General features: G+C 43.4%; 1 pseudogene; it reads left to right on the forward strand.

Annotated features, from left to right (window-relative positions):
- The first annotated feature begins 1,507 nt into the window (after positions 1-1,507).
- Positions 1,508-12,575, forward strand: LOC131915601 (glyceraldehyde-3-phosphate dehydrogenase-like; annotated as a pseudogene).
- The last annotated feature ends 447 nt before the right edge of the window (positions 12,576-13,022 follow it).

Raw genomic sequence — 13,022 nt, forward strand, 5'->3', positions numbered from 1 at the left:
CAAATCCCATTGAGATGGGGCAAAATGCAGAAAGGACTTCAAAGGGGATGAATAAATGAACAGATGCAGGTCAGTAGGCAGTTAGAACGTCACATGTACAATGTTCCTACAGTTACCAAGCACACAGTGCTGTTGAAATAGGCCATAACAATTGGAGATCATCTTATCATGGTCTCTGATGTGGGTGGGATTGGATGGTATCTTAATTCCTAGTTGCTGTGATGAAATGCAATGATAGAAAATTGAGAAAGAGGAAGAAAAGCCTATATGAAACAGAAGGGGAAAAGACTAATAGGAATACCATCTTCTGGCCAGGATACAGCCATTCCAATCATAAACTCAATGCAGCTGTGCTTGCCGACACTGAGCCCGCAAAAGAATGAGCCTGTCAATAGCTAACCATGGTGGGGAACGAAAGGTAAAAGAATTTCCAGTCTGTGTGCCCCACCTGAACTAGTGGGCACCAATGAATTCTGGGAATTGGGGGATCACTGCCATCGGTTGAGTAACCACTGATGAACCCATTAGGCTTAAATGGTGAGTTCCAAACCTGTGGTCACACAGAAAATGAAACAAACAAACAAACAAACAAACAAAAACCCAAGAAATTGAATATTGGAAAGGGACTTGCATAAAAGAGATGGGATTGATGGGGATGGGAGAAAAACAATGGAGGGTAGATGGCAACATTAATCAGAATGCATTGTACACATGCGTAAAGATGCCAAAGAACAGATTTAATTAAAAACTAAATTGCGCCGGGTGGTGGTGGCGCACGCCTTTAATCCCAACACTCGGGAGGCAGAGCCAGGCGGATCTCTGTGAGTTCAAGGCCAGCCTGGGCTACCAAGTGAGTTCCAGGAAAAGGCACAAAGCTACACAGAGAAACCCTGTCTCGAAAAAACAAACAAAACAAACAAACAAACAAAAACCTAAATTGCATGAGAGCGAACACTCTGACAAAAGCAAGTTAAAGGAGAAGGGGTTTATCTGGTTCATAATTCCAGGCAACAGCCCGTCAGTGCAAAGGAGTCAAGGTGGCCGGAAGCTGAAGCAGCTGACACACCCCATTTATAACCAGGCAATGGTTATAGATGGATTAATGCATGCACCTGAGTGCCCAGCTTTCTGTCTCTAGTTTGCACAGTTGAGGAATAGTGCCACACACAGTGAGTGGCCCCTTCCTTCCACATCTATTATTACAACGAAGATAACTCTCACAGACATTCCCATAGGTCAACCTTGTCCAGAACACCCCTGTTGAAAAGATTCCCTTCCTGAGTGGTTCTAGATTGTGTCAAGTTAACAATTAAAACTAAACTCTCACAAACAGGATTCCAGGTGGAGGGAAGACCACAGGTGCAGGGCAGAGAACTTTAGATGTGTTCAGAGAACCGTGAAATGATCGGAAAGTGATTTTGCCCAGGAAAAGTAGATACAAGCAAGAATTAAAATAATTACAGCAGTAAAGTTGTCTATATGGCCGGTTTTTGACATAAAAGACACCATGTTGGAGGAAAATGCAATGAGAGGTAAGACAGGAGAAAGGAAAGCCATTAAAACCCACCCATGCTTGCAGCTCAATGACAGAGCACTTGTCTAGCATGTGCAAGGTCCCAGGTTCCACTTCCAGCACTGATGTGGCAAAGAACTCTTCATGTTATTACACAGTTTAGGAAACACAAATGCTCACATTGTTATGCATCTCATGACAATGATTTGAGTGCTGAAAGAAAATGAGAAGAATAGACACACAGATTCAGATCACCCATTGGAAGTGGATCCTGAAAATCATGTCTACTGACTTGGTGACCTGCTGCTAGTCACCCTGGCTCTGGCACATGTTATCTCCAAGGCTAAGATTTGGAGAAGATTCAGATTCATATGTGGCTAGATACTAGGGATACTATAATTCTTATACTAGATACTAGACATGGCTCGCAGCTTACAGACTTAGTTCTATCGAATTAGTTCTTGACAATTCCATGGCCATCTGAGTAATATTGCATTCCTTTCACACACAGACCATTTCTGTCTTACTTTGACTACCTCCTTCTCCTCTAACCCATGACCATTTGTCACCATCTCAAACCTGATTTTACCTGATTTGACACAGAGTTATTCACCTCTACATATGTTTTCTATCTCCTGGGATGGTCTCGTTTAACTGTCTTGAGACTTAGGTATCCCTGGGTTCTACTCTTCAGTCCTATGAATACCATCATATCACTATGATCATCACCTTCGAATCTGGCAACAGTACTGTGAGTTCTCAGCATAGAATTGTATCACTCTTCCTGATGCAGATGTGTGGCACACCACCTGTTTCTGGACCAAAGGTCTCTAGTACCCAGGGATGTTTGCTTCTAAGTTCTCTGAAGGCCTTCCCTGGAAATGCTTTCTACTAAAGGAAGCATTCCTTCCCAAGGTCATTTCTCCCTCCAAGATGTAGTTCCCACAAAAGGCTGTCCAAACCCATGACCACATTGCCCCGGGGACCATTTTATTCCTCTCATGAATTCTCCCTTTGCCTTGTCCTGATTCTCTTGTTATCTCCCATGTCACCCCTAAAAGCATTTTAATGAACCCCTGCATACAAATCTCCATCTTACAGGAAACTTCCCAGAAAATGGATCTACTGTGCCTTCTATGTTGTTGATATAGAAGACTATCTATCACAAAGGAAAAATTATGAGACATTTCAGGCATCTAAGGTCCAGATTCTGGACCATTCTACACAGAAGAAGTCACTGACTCCAGCTGATAGCCCGGTTTGGCAATTGTCTTACTTCTTGACCTTGGATGACTGATTGATTTATCTTTCCTCTGCACTTCTCTGCTTCTCTTTACATGGATAATGAGGTATGTGATGGAATGGTGGGAAAGGAAAATGAACAGAAGTTGAGCTCTCCTAAATGACAACAGAACACTATGAGAACACAAATTCTGTGGTTAAAACCTCTCAATCTCGAGTCCCATAGATGAGACTACTTCCTTGGAGGTAGCTCTGCACATGGCCTTCGCTTGTCATTTTGTGGACTGTGCAACCACAGAATTCCTCTGGGGACTTAGCCACACCCCAAATCTTAGCCTAAATCCCCAAGTTTGACACAGATTCATAGGAATTTGGCAAGGAGCTCACCCAATTTTCCCATCAAATTGGATCCAAATGTTGCCTGAGTTGGCTGAGAGTTCAGTCAGAAGAGGAGAGCCCAGGCCAATCAACTGCTAAATGGTGATATTTGAAACTCAAAGGAGTTTGGCTTTGCTTTAGGGCTAGGAGGGAAGTTTCGAACCACAGCATAGGATATAAACCCTGGCCCAATTCAAAACAGTTCCTAATTTTGTGGGCGATTGTTTCAGCATTGCATCTGACTCAACTCCTGCACAGTGTACTTATTCCAGATGTCAAGGTCAGTTGGAGGAAACTCCGGACTCCTATAGGGTTGGAGTAGAGAGGGGAAGCCATTTTTCTTTGTCTGTTACTTCAATCCCCCTACATATCCCTTAGACAAAGGGATAGCCACAGTATTTGACAAAGGCTAGATGAGCCCACTAGTCTGGACCCTGTGAAGAACCCAATAAGCAGGATCCCTAGGGACTGATGTTCTGGTTGAAATCTCTCGTTTTTCACTGTGGGTCTAGAGGACATGTTGACTTCTTCCAGGAGCAATGGCTTTGTCTCAGATGGAACACTGAGTTAGGTGGAATTATAAAACAGAGCAAGTTAAGTCTTTCTACAACAAAGTTCTCTTACATGAGTTCTTAAATGATTACTCTTTCTTTCTACTCCGTACCTTTCCCCATCTCTTTGGCTTTGGATAATATGCCCCAATGCTCTTAGACTAAAGGTTTGGTCGTTAGTTTGAGGGAATCTTAGGAGGTGATGGAAGCTTCAGGAGGAGGTGAGGTCTACAGTGGGAGGAAGTTAGGCCATTAAGCATGTCTTGGAGGGGTTGCTGAGACCTGCTCCCTCTTCTCCTCCACTCTTTCAATGCTCAACTACCAAGTAGTGAGCACCCCTGACGCAGCCTCCGCTCTCCTCTCTCCACCATGATGTTCTTTGTGCCAAAGTTCTAAAACAACGGAGCCAACCAACCGTGGACTGAAAGCTCTGGAACCATCACCCCAGATAGTATTTTTGTCCCATCAATGGAAAGCCAAATAGCATATCCCTTCCTCTTCTGTCCTTTACTTCCCCCTTTTCATCCTCTCTTTCTTTCTCCTCTTATTTCTCTCCATCTTTGTTTTCCCCTGTTTTAGTCACTGTTTGATTGCTGTGAAAGAACTCCATGACCAAGGTGACTCTTACAAAAGAAAGCATTTACTTGTGGATTTGTTTCAAGTTTCAGAGCTTTAGTCTATTATCACCATGGTGAAGGGCCTAGTAGTAGGCATGGCAGGCATGGTGCTGGAGTAGTTGAAAGCTACAGACCAATCCACGGTGGGTAGGGGGACTGGGCCTCCAAGTAGCACACTTTCTACAACAAGGCTGTGCCTCGTAATCCTTCTAATCCTTTCAAATAGTTCCACTTCCTTGTGACTAGGCATTCAAATACACAAGCCTATAGGAGACATTCTTATTCAAACCACTATGCCTCCTAGGAAGTTATGGTACCATTTGTACTGTTTTCAAGCGTCATTTAATGTTTCTTCAAAATCTACCTCTGTCCCAGCCTTCCACCTCTAACCTTTCTAAAGCAATTGAATGCTTTGTATTTCTACCCCTACTTCAGAAAGTCTAGACAACTGTGTTCATACTGAACCCTGTAATCACCCCACTCTCACACTCTAGGATCTGTTTCCCATAGATCATGTTTTCTAAGATTCTACATGCTTAGAGACAACACAGTAAGTGCATCTATGGGGAAATTTAAACATAAAGTGTGTTTGAGTCTTGGTTTTCTCATTTACAGGCCATCTGGCATCTGGTGTGACATTTAGACTCTTTAAACTTCAGTTCCTAAACCTCTTAAGTACAGATAAAATGATTAATTTATAGTTTCATCTTAAATTTAATTTCTGTAAGGGAACCAGTAAACTTATCAACCTTCCAAAATAGGATTAAATGCCCTCACCCCAGACACTGTGTCAATCTGTCATTCCCTTATCATAAAGCTTGTAACTTTGCATCCTAATTTCTTTTTTCTTTCTTACTTTCTGAGTCCCACTAAAATGTCCTGGATGGCAAAGACTATAGCTGATCACCTCTGAAGCCCAGTGTTGATTGCAATGTCTCGAACTGATTGATACCGAATGAATGGACCACCTCTGGAAGCATTTGTAAATGGTAGTGGTAGTTTTTCCAATGTGACATATTTATATTGGAAGAGCATCCTTTTTAGACCATGTCTTTACTAGAGGAGAGATGATAATGGAAATGTTAGGAGGGGGAAGACATTTTGGCATTCATCAAATAGCTCTATGTAGGTGACCTATTGTTCTCTCCAGACATCCAGCTGGTCCTGGGCCCACACACCTGAAGTCTCACATTTGAAGCACTGTATTTCCTAATACATCTTAGTGACACTAGTTTGGCTCAAGTTTCCAAGCTGGGACCAAATTTTCTCCAACGGTGGAGGAAACAAAAAAGGTTCTGTATCCGTTTCTTTGTATCATCCTGTCTAAGAGTTTTCATGGAGGCTTAGCTTACATGAGATTCCTAAGAGACAAACTCTGTCCCCTGGTCAGGCCAGCAGACTCCACAACTGTGGGCTGTGACATCTCTCTAAACAGATAAAAACGGGAATATCAAGTTCCTCACAAGGGGCTAGAACACCAAAATAAAGGGAAAGATGAAAAGGAGGAAGATTCAGAAGATGTGGGATGTGTGCAATGCCATCTTTATGGGCTAGAGGCACATGAAGAATCCCCTCTCTAGTGATCAGCTTGGGAAGAGGATAGGAAAGAAATGGAGAGTTTCTGCTCTGTCTTTTTAAGGCCAACTTTCCATGTGGCTCACATTTGTATGTCGGATGCCTTTGTTCTGGGCTTTCATTTCAAGGATGTTCCATAGTGAATAGGCTTGGGGGAAAAGGCTAATCTAAAGGGTGGGCCAGGTATGTTTTCTGTTTCTCATACAAACCTTATGTTCCCTAAATCCAGGTTCCCTCTCTAGTCTTACACCTCATAGTGGATATAAACATCACTGATTCTCTCCTCATTATGTTGCAGGAACTGGGGCCAGGGAAGCAATAAAAATGTCGATGTTCACCTTGCTTGCTGTGTGGAGTCTTGGGTCTGTCGGCATCTATGAAGCCATGCGATTATATTACTTGCTTCGAGTTTCTAACAGTTCTTGACAAATCTCTGTCCTCTTGGACTAAATGCAACTTGTGAAACAACTCAGCCTTCCAGGGATTGGGTGTGCCCTACCTATGAGGAAAAAAAAAAGATGAGGGAGAAACAGCACATTTTTATTGAATGTTCTTTGTCTGCAGAGATGTGCTGGACACACATTGTCTCCTTTAATTCTCATGACAGCCTTAGGATAATACATTGTTCTATCTTTTCAAAAATAGATAAGGAGTCCTAGGCCCTTCAGGTGAAGTGACATTCTGAGGTCACACACAGGGCTCAGAATTTAATGAAGGCCTCTGTGTTGAAAGGGTTCCTGGAAACTCAGCCCCTTCAGGTACTGAGAAGGTGGACTGTCTAAGACTGATGTCTTGACAAGCTACTAAGCATGAAATAAATTCCTCTGCCACTCAATTATCTGCTCCATGAGTTTTCACAGCTCTCTTCTTGAATGTATTCCTGGTTCCCAGATCAACAGGCAGTTTCCATTTTCTTAAAATCCTGTCTGCTCTTTCTGCCTTCCCCTTTTGATCTTCTTACCTCCAGCCAGTGTTATTCCAATTGCTTAGCCTTGGCCTTCCTGGTCCTGCCTATCTCCCTGGGTTGTTTTTGTTTGTTTATTTGTTTGTTTTCTATGTGAAAGAGAGAAGGTGGAAACCATTCTGAGATGCTGCCCCAGAAGTAATAGGCTTTAAAGTTGTAAAGAATTATGTTCGATTTTCAGAAATGACTAGAGTGATTAGCTTAGACTCACCATCTGCTGCGCAGAAATTCCCTCCCTGAATTCTCCTGCCACAGGCCAGCCTGCTCTACCTGCTGCTGCTATCCCCAGGGACTTTATACCTGTGCTACACTGCATAAGGCTGTGCTTCAAAAAATTAGAGAAAAACATTTCCTTAGCCCAACTACTCAACTAAATGCAGTATAAAACTGACCTTGCCTTGTGGGAAATGAGGCAAAGAATGACCTCTTTTCCATGTAGTACCTGTTTGTTTTCTAATTAAGAGGGTTTGTAGTACTCCAATTATTTTCTTTGCACTCCTGGAACAACCTTGCTTTTCAACTTCAATTTATATCAACAAAATGCTGCCCTCCTAATTAATTCAATTAAGCATCTAACCATTGGTAGTATTTTCAGTGGATCTGAAACTATCTAAAGATGTTAGCACTATAACTATTTCCTGTATAGCTATGGCATTCCATCTAGCTCTCATCAATTAGAACTCTATGTAATGACGCATCATCTCTAGCCTTCTAATTCTCTTCTCATTAGGTTCCACCTGTATTAAACTGTCACCCGTAAAGGAAAGAAGCCCATTCCATCAAGATAAAGAGCTTTCCACCTTCAATTTCTGAAGCAACATCTGTATATTCACACTAAGAATGGACCTATTACCAACAGTTAGCATAGGCCAGTGGAATTTTTCTTCCACTTTCTAAAGAAGCAAATTTTGAAATACAAAGAATAATGGGACATAGGCCATGCTTGCTGGAGTTCATAATCAAGTTGGAGAAAGAAACAGTAATCAGCAAAAAAGAAATCACATACCACAACAGTAGATAAAAGATGTGTCTGACATATATAGATAATACGATCTTGCAGCAGATGTAGTTCTCTGCCTCTTACAATTATCACATCCTCTCTTCTGAGATGTTCCCCGAACCTTAGATGTAGGGGATATGTTGTGGATGTATCAACTGGGGCTGGGCACCCCACAGTCATTGGTTCTATGTATTTTGATCAGTGCAGTTTTCTGTAATGGTCAGGGAAGTTTCACCCATGATCTTCCAACAGGAGGATTATCTAAAGAAGACCTGAATGATGACAACATCATGTGACATGCCAGCATAGATGGGGAACGTTTCATGGGGATCACACCTGGATGAAGAGCTATAGACAATTAAGGACTGCTCAAAGAGAGAGACTCAGTCTTCCCCAGGGATATGCTCCCCCACCGGCTACCCAATACCTTGTGGTTAGTCCTACAAATATATACATACAAGCAATTAGACTCAGCTGGTTGCAGATATGTACATGTAATAATAATAATAATAAAGTTTAAAAGATACTTGAGCAGTACAGCCATAAAACAGTAGCCTCAGTCTTCTGGTTATGGAGATGATGACTTGTGGCACTATCCTCAAATCCCAGGCCTACTTTACTCCTACACAGCCTCCTTCAAAACGCTTCTCACAGGCTCTTTTTCTACTTCTCATGACTAATGCCATCACCTTATTTTAAGTCTTTATCCATTTGTATTTAAATTCTTAAAATTCTCCACTTGTTCCTTGCCCAAGGCCACTTCCCACTGTGACTGGACTCCTAGAGCACATACTAAAACTCTGGAAGCTGTGCTTTGATCTCTTCCTTCTCGTGTACAAACCTTCCAGGATGTTCCCTTCTGAAGAATCGAAACCTGTTAAGTGGCTTGCAAGTAGAATACAGTTTGAGGTTGCTGTGGTTACTGTGGATTGTCATCTCCACAGAATCTGGTATCACCTAGGAGACAAGCCTCCAGGTACATTCATGAGGGATTATTTAGATTAGCTCAGCCTGTAGGTATGCTAGTGAGGGGTTATCTTGATCTGTTTAATTGAAATGAAAAGCTTCACTCCAAAGGAGGAGACACCCTTCCATGGGCTCTCACACTGGGCTTCATTAAAAAGAGAGAGAGAGACAGAGAGACAGAGAGTGGGAGGGAGAGAGAGAGGGGGGGGGACTGAGTACTGGCATCCTGGCCTACTGCTTCTTGATTTCAGATACAATATCATCAGCTGTTTCAAGCTCCTGCTACTTTGGCTTCCCTGCCAGATGGATTGCACCTTTGGACCAGTCCTTTCCCCCATTAAGTTGCTTTTATAAGGGTATTTTTATCACAGCAACAAAAATGTAACCAAGAGCCAGGCAGTGGTGGCACATGCCTTTAATCCTGGCACTGGGGAGGCAGAGCCAGGCGGATCTCTGTAAGTTCGAGGCCAGTCTGGGCTACAGAATGAGTTCCAAGACAGGCTCCAAAACTACACAGAGAAACCTGTCTCAAAAAAAAAAAAAAAAAAAAAAGTAACTAAGACAGAGATGATGTGGGCTCCATCCCAGGATGGGAAAATTCAAGTTCAAGTAAGAGTTGGTGTTTGGAATGTAGGATAGTAGAAAAGTTGGTATTACTGAGAACTATGGACTGGGCCTGGAAGACTGTGAGGATAGGGAAAAGTGAATGTGGAGGAAGAGCAGGTGAACAGAACAGGAGGGTGGAAGGATGGAGAGCTTTCTCCTCAGTAGACATGCTGCCTGGCATGCATTTCATGGGACAGAGAAGTGCTCAGTGGGAATCTGTTGCACACACGAGTGAACAAATGAATGAGGAAGCCTATTATTTCCACTTCACCTATCAGTTCATGTTGTTTTTTATCACAACCCTATCATCTGTTCATAGTACAACACCTGAGTTCTGGATTCCAGCAGCCTCAACAGGTTAGGTCCTTTGTTCCTAATATATCAATGATGGAGGAGGAGTGGGGGTATACAGTGAAGGGAAGAGATTTAGTCAATGTGGGCACACTGAGAAGTGTAACAGATGGAGGAGTCCAGTGACCACAAGTCCATTTTCAGAGCATTGACAGGAGCTTTGGTCTTAAATAGGAGAAGAATTGGGACAGGGACACAAGGTGTACACTATTGATTAAGAAGTTCTGGTCTAGGTGAGGTTTTTGTTGACCATCAGCTTAGTGCAGGTCCGGCAAGGTGATCCTCAGAAGTTCTTACTGCTTGAGGGGACAAAGTGATTCTCAAGAAATGGTCACTTCTGCCAGGAGGCTGCCTTGCCCTCATAGATGATTGCCATAATTTGGTGTCAAGTTTATGTTCTATCTATCAAAGTTCTACTGTCTGGGAATCTAAGGTGGCTCAATGGGAAAGGTTAAGGATAATGACTTAAGTCTGTACCTTCCCAAATAAAGAAGACTAGAAAGGCTTACTTCCTACTACTTTTAGTTACCTGTTGACCAAAAATGAGATGTCAATGATTTAAAACAAAAACAAAAACACAAAACAAACACACAAAAGACCTGCCTCTAAGTGTCTAAGTGGAAGCACTAAGGTGCTCCATTTTCCTGATTTGTAGGCAAAGAGTCAAGGCAATTGCATCATACTCCCAGCATCCCATGGGCAATGAGTGGCAGCTCCAGAACATGCAGCTGCATCAGCCTGACATAGAAATTCATCCATCATGCTGTCTTCTAAACATTCAGTAATGCAATACCTATTGGGGTGCACCTGTGAGTATCAGGGCCAGGGGAAGCAAGAGATACAGTCCAAGGCTGCTGTGTGCTGCAGCCTCAGAAGTTATTTTAGAGACTTCTTCCTTGAGTGAAGCTGGAGTTTCTAGCTTCACCAAAGAAAAGAATTTTAGGACAAATCAGTATGAAGCAAATTTGGAGTTTATTAAAGGAAGGTGTGTGTGTGGGGAGTAGGTATGTGTGTGGGAGGGTGGAGGCTAGAGGTGAACCTTATGTGTTATTTCTCAAAATAATCTACTTTGTTGAGATGGAATCTTTACTGGGACCTGGACTCACCTGATTTTGCTTGGCTGCATGGCCAATGCTCACTAGGCATCTACCAGCATGTGTTACTATGCCTAGCTACTTTTCCTCTCTCTCTCTCTCTCTCTCTCTCTCTCTCTCTCTCTCTCTCTCTCTCTCTCTCTCTCTCTGTGTGTGTGTGTGTGTGTGTGTGTGTGTGTGTGTGTGTGTGTGTGCGCATGTGTATTCTCACCTGTTTGTATAGCTATCTGTTTGAATGCTTGCTAGGAATCATACTTGGTATTCATGCTTGTGTGTGTCAGGCATACTATCAATGTCCCACAATGGAACACCCAAACAAATGAAAGCATCTTAGCATGGCAGAACATTAGTCTGGACAGAAGAGAGCACTAAGAAGAACAGGCACACAGGATAGTGAATATTAGCATAGGTGGTGACTGTGCCTTTCCCCCATTGGCTGGGGTCTGTCTGACCTCACAATCTTTCAAGATTGGCTAGTTTTAAAAGAATTGGCCCAAAGGAAATGAAGGAAAGCTGGAAGGAGTCAGCCAGGCCACTTTAGTCACTTAAGTTTCAAGAATGCTGCAGGTGGTGGTGGGGTTTAAACCATCTGCATAGAAAGTCTGAGAAGCTAGAGCCAATAAAAAGATCTGAATTCCTTGCAATAAATACAAGTTTTGGCTCCCAGATCCTCCCAATTCCAAAGAGAGTGGCATCTTCTCATGCAATGCCAACCTCATCCCTGAGACGCAATAGTGAAGATTGGAGTGAACAGATTTGGCCATGTTGGGCATCTGGTTACCAGAACTTCCTTCATGTCTGGCAAGTGAACATTTTTGCCTTCATTGACCTCAACTACATGGTCTACATGTTCCAGTATGACTCTTCCCTTGACAAGTTCAATGGCACAGTCAAGGATGAGAAGAGAGAAGTTGTTATCAACAGGAAGGCCATCCCATCTTCCAGGAGCAAGATCCCACAAACATCAAATGGAATGATGCTGGTGCCAAGTATGTTGTGGAGTCTACTGGTGTCTTCACCACCATGGAGAAGGCTGGGGCCCACTTGAAGGATGGGGCCAAAGGGGTCATCATTTCTGCCCCTTCTGCTGAAGCCCCCATGTTTGTGATGGCTGTGGACCGGGAGAAGTATGACAACTCACTCAAGATTGTCAGCAATGCTTCCTGCACCACAAACTGCCTAGAACCCCTGGCCAAGGTCATCCACGACAACTTTGTCATTGTGAAGAACTCATGACCACAGTCCATGCCATCACTGCCACCAAGAAGATTGTGAATGGCCCCTCTGGGAAGCTGTGGTGTGATGGCTGCGGGGCTGCCCAGAACATCATCCCTGAATCCACTGGTTCTACAAAGGCTGTGGACAAGGTCATCCCAGAGTTGAACTGGAAGCTCACTGACATGGCCTTCTGTGTTCCTCCCCACAATGCGTCCATCTTGGATCTTTTGTGCCACCTGGAGAAGGCTGACAAATATGATGACTTTAAGAGGGTGGTGAAGCAGGCATCTGAGGGCCCACTAAAGGGCATCCTGGGCCACACTGAGGACCAGATTGTCTCCTCCGACTTTAACAGTGACTCCCACTCTTCCACCTTTGATGCTGGGGCTGGCATTACTCTCAGTGATGACTCTGTAAAGCTCACTTCCTGGTATGACCATGAATATGGCTACAACAACAGGGTGGTGGACCTCATGGCCTACATGGCCTCCAAGGAGTAAGGAGCCCTGGACCATGCACCCCAACAAGAACACTAGAGCAATGAGAGGCCCTCAGCTGCTGAGGAGTTCCTGTCCCCACTCAACCCTCAACACTGAGCATCCCGCCTCAGTTTTCATCCCAGACCCCCAGAAGAAAGGGAGGAGCTTAGGGAGCCCAACTCTCTTGAATACCATCCATAAAGTGCACTGCACCCACAAAGAAAAATATAAGTTTTAGTGTTTGGTAGAAAAGACTAACATTTAATATTTTTATAGGTGGTAATCACATTACTGACTGAGCAATCTCCTAATCTATGTTGCCAACCCCAAGAGAAGGCGTTAGCAGATCTAAGCACAGGCATTCGTGGAGGGGAGGTTGCTTAAGTAAAAGACAGTGCTCAACATAGAAGCAGGTCACCTTTGAATGACTTAACACAGCTGTGTGGACAGGTTTGGTGGCATCACCAG

This window comes from Peromyscus eremicus, chromosome 7, assembly GCF_949786415.1.
Source record: "Peromyscus eremicus chromosome 7, PerEre_H2_v1, whole genome shotgun sequence".
NCBI lineage: Eukaryota > Metazoa > Chordata > Mammalia > Rodentia > Cricetidae > Peromyscus > Peromyscus eremicus.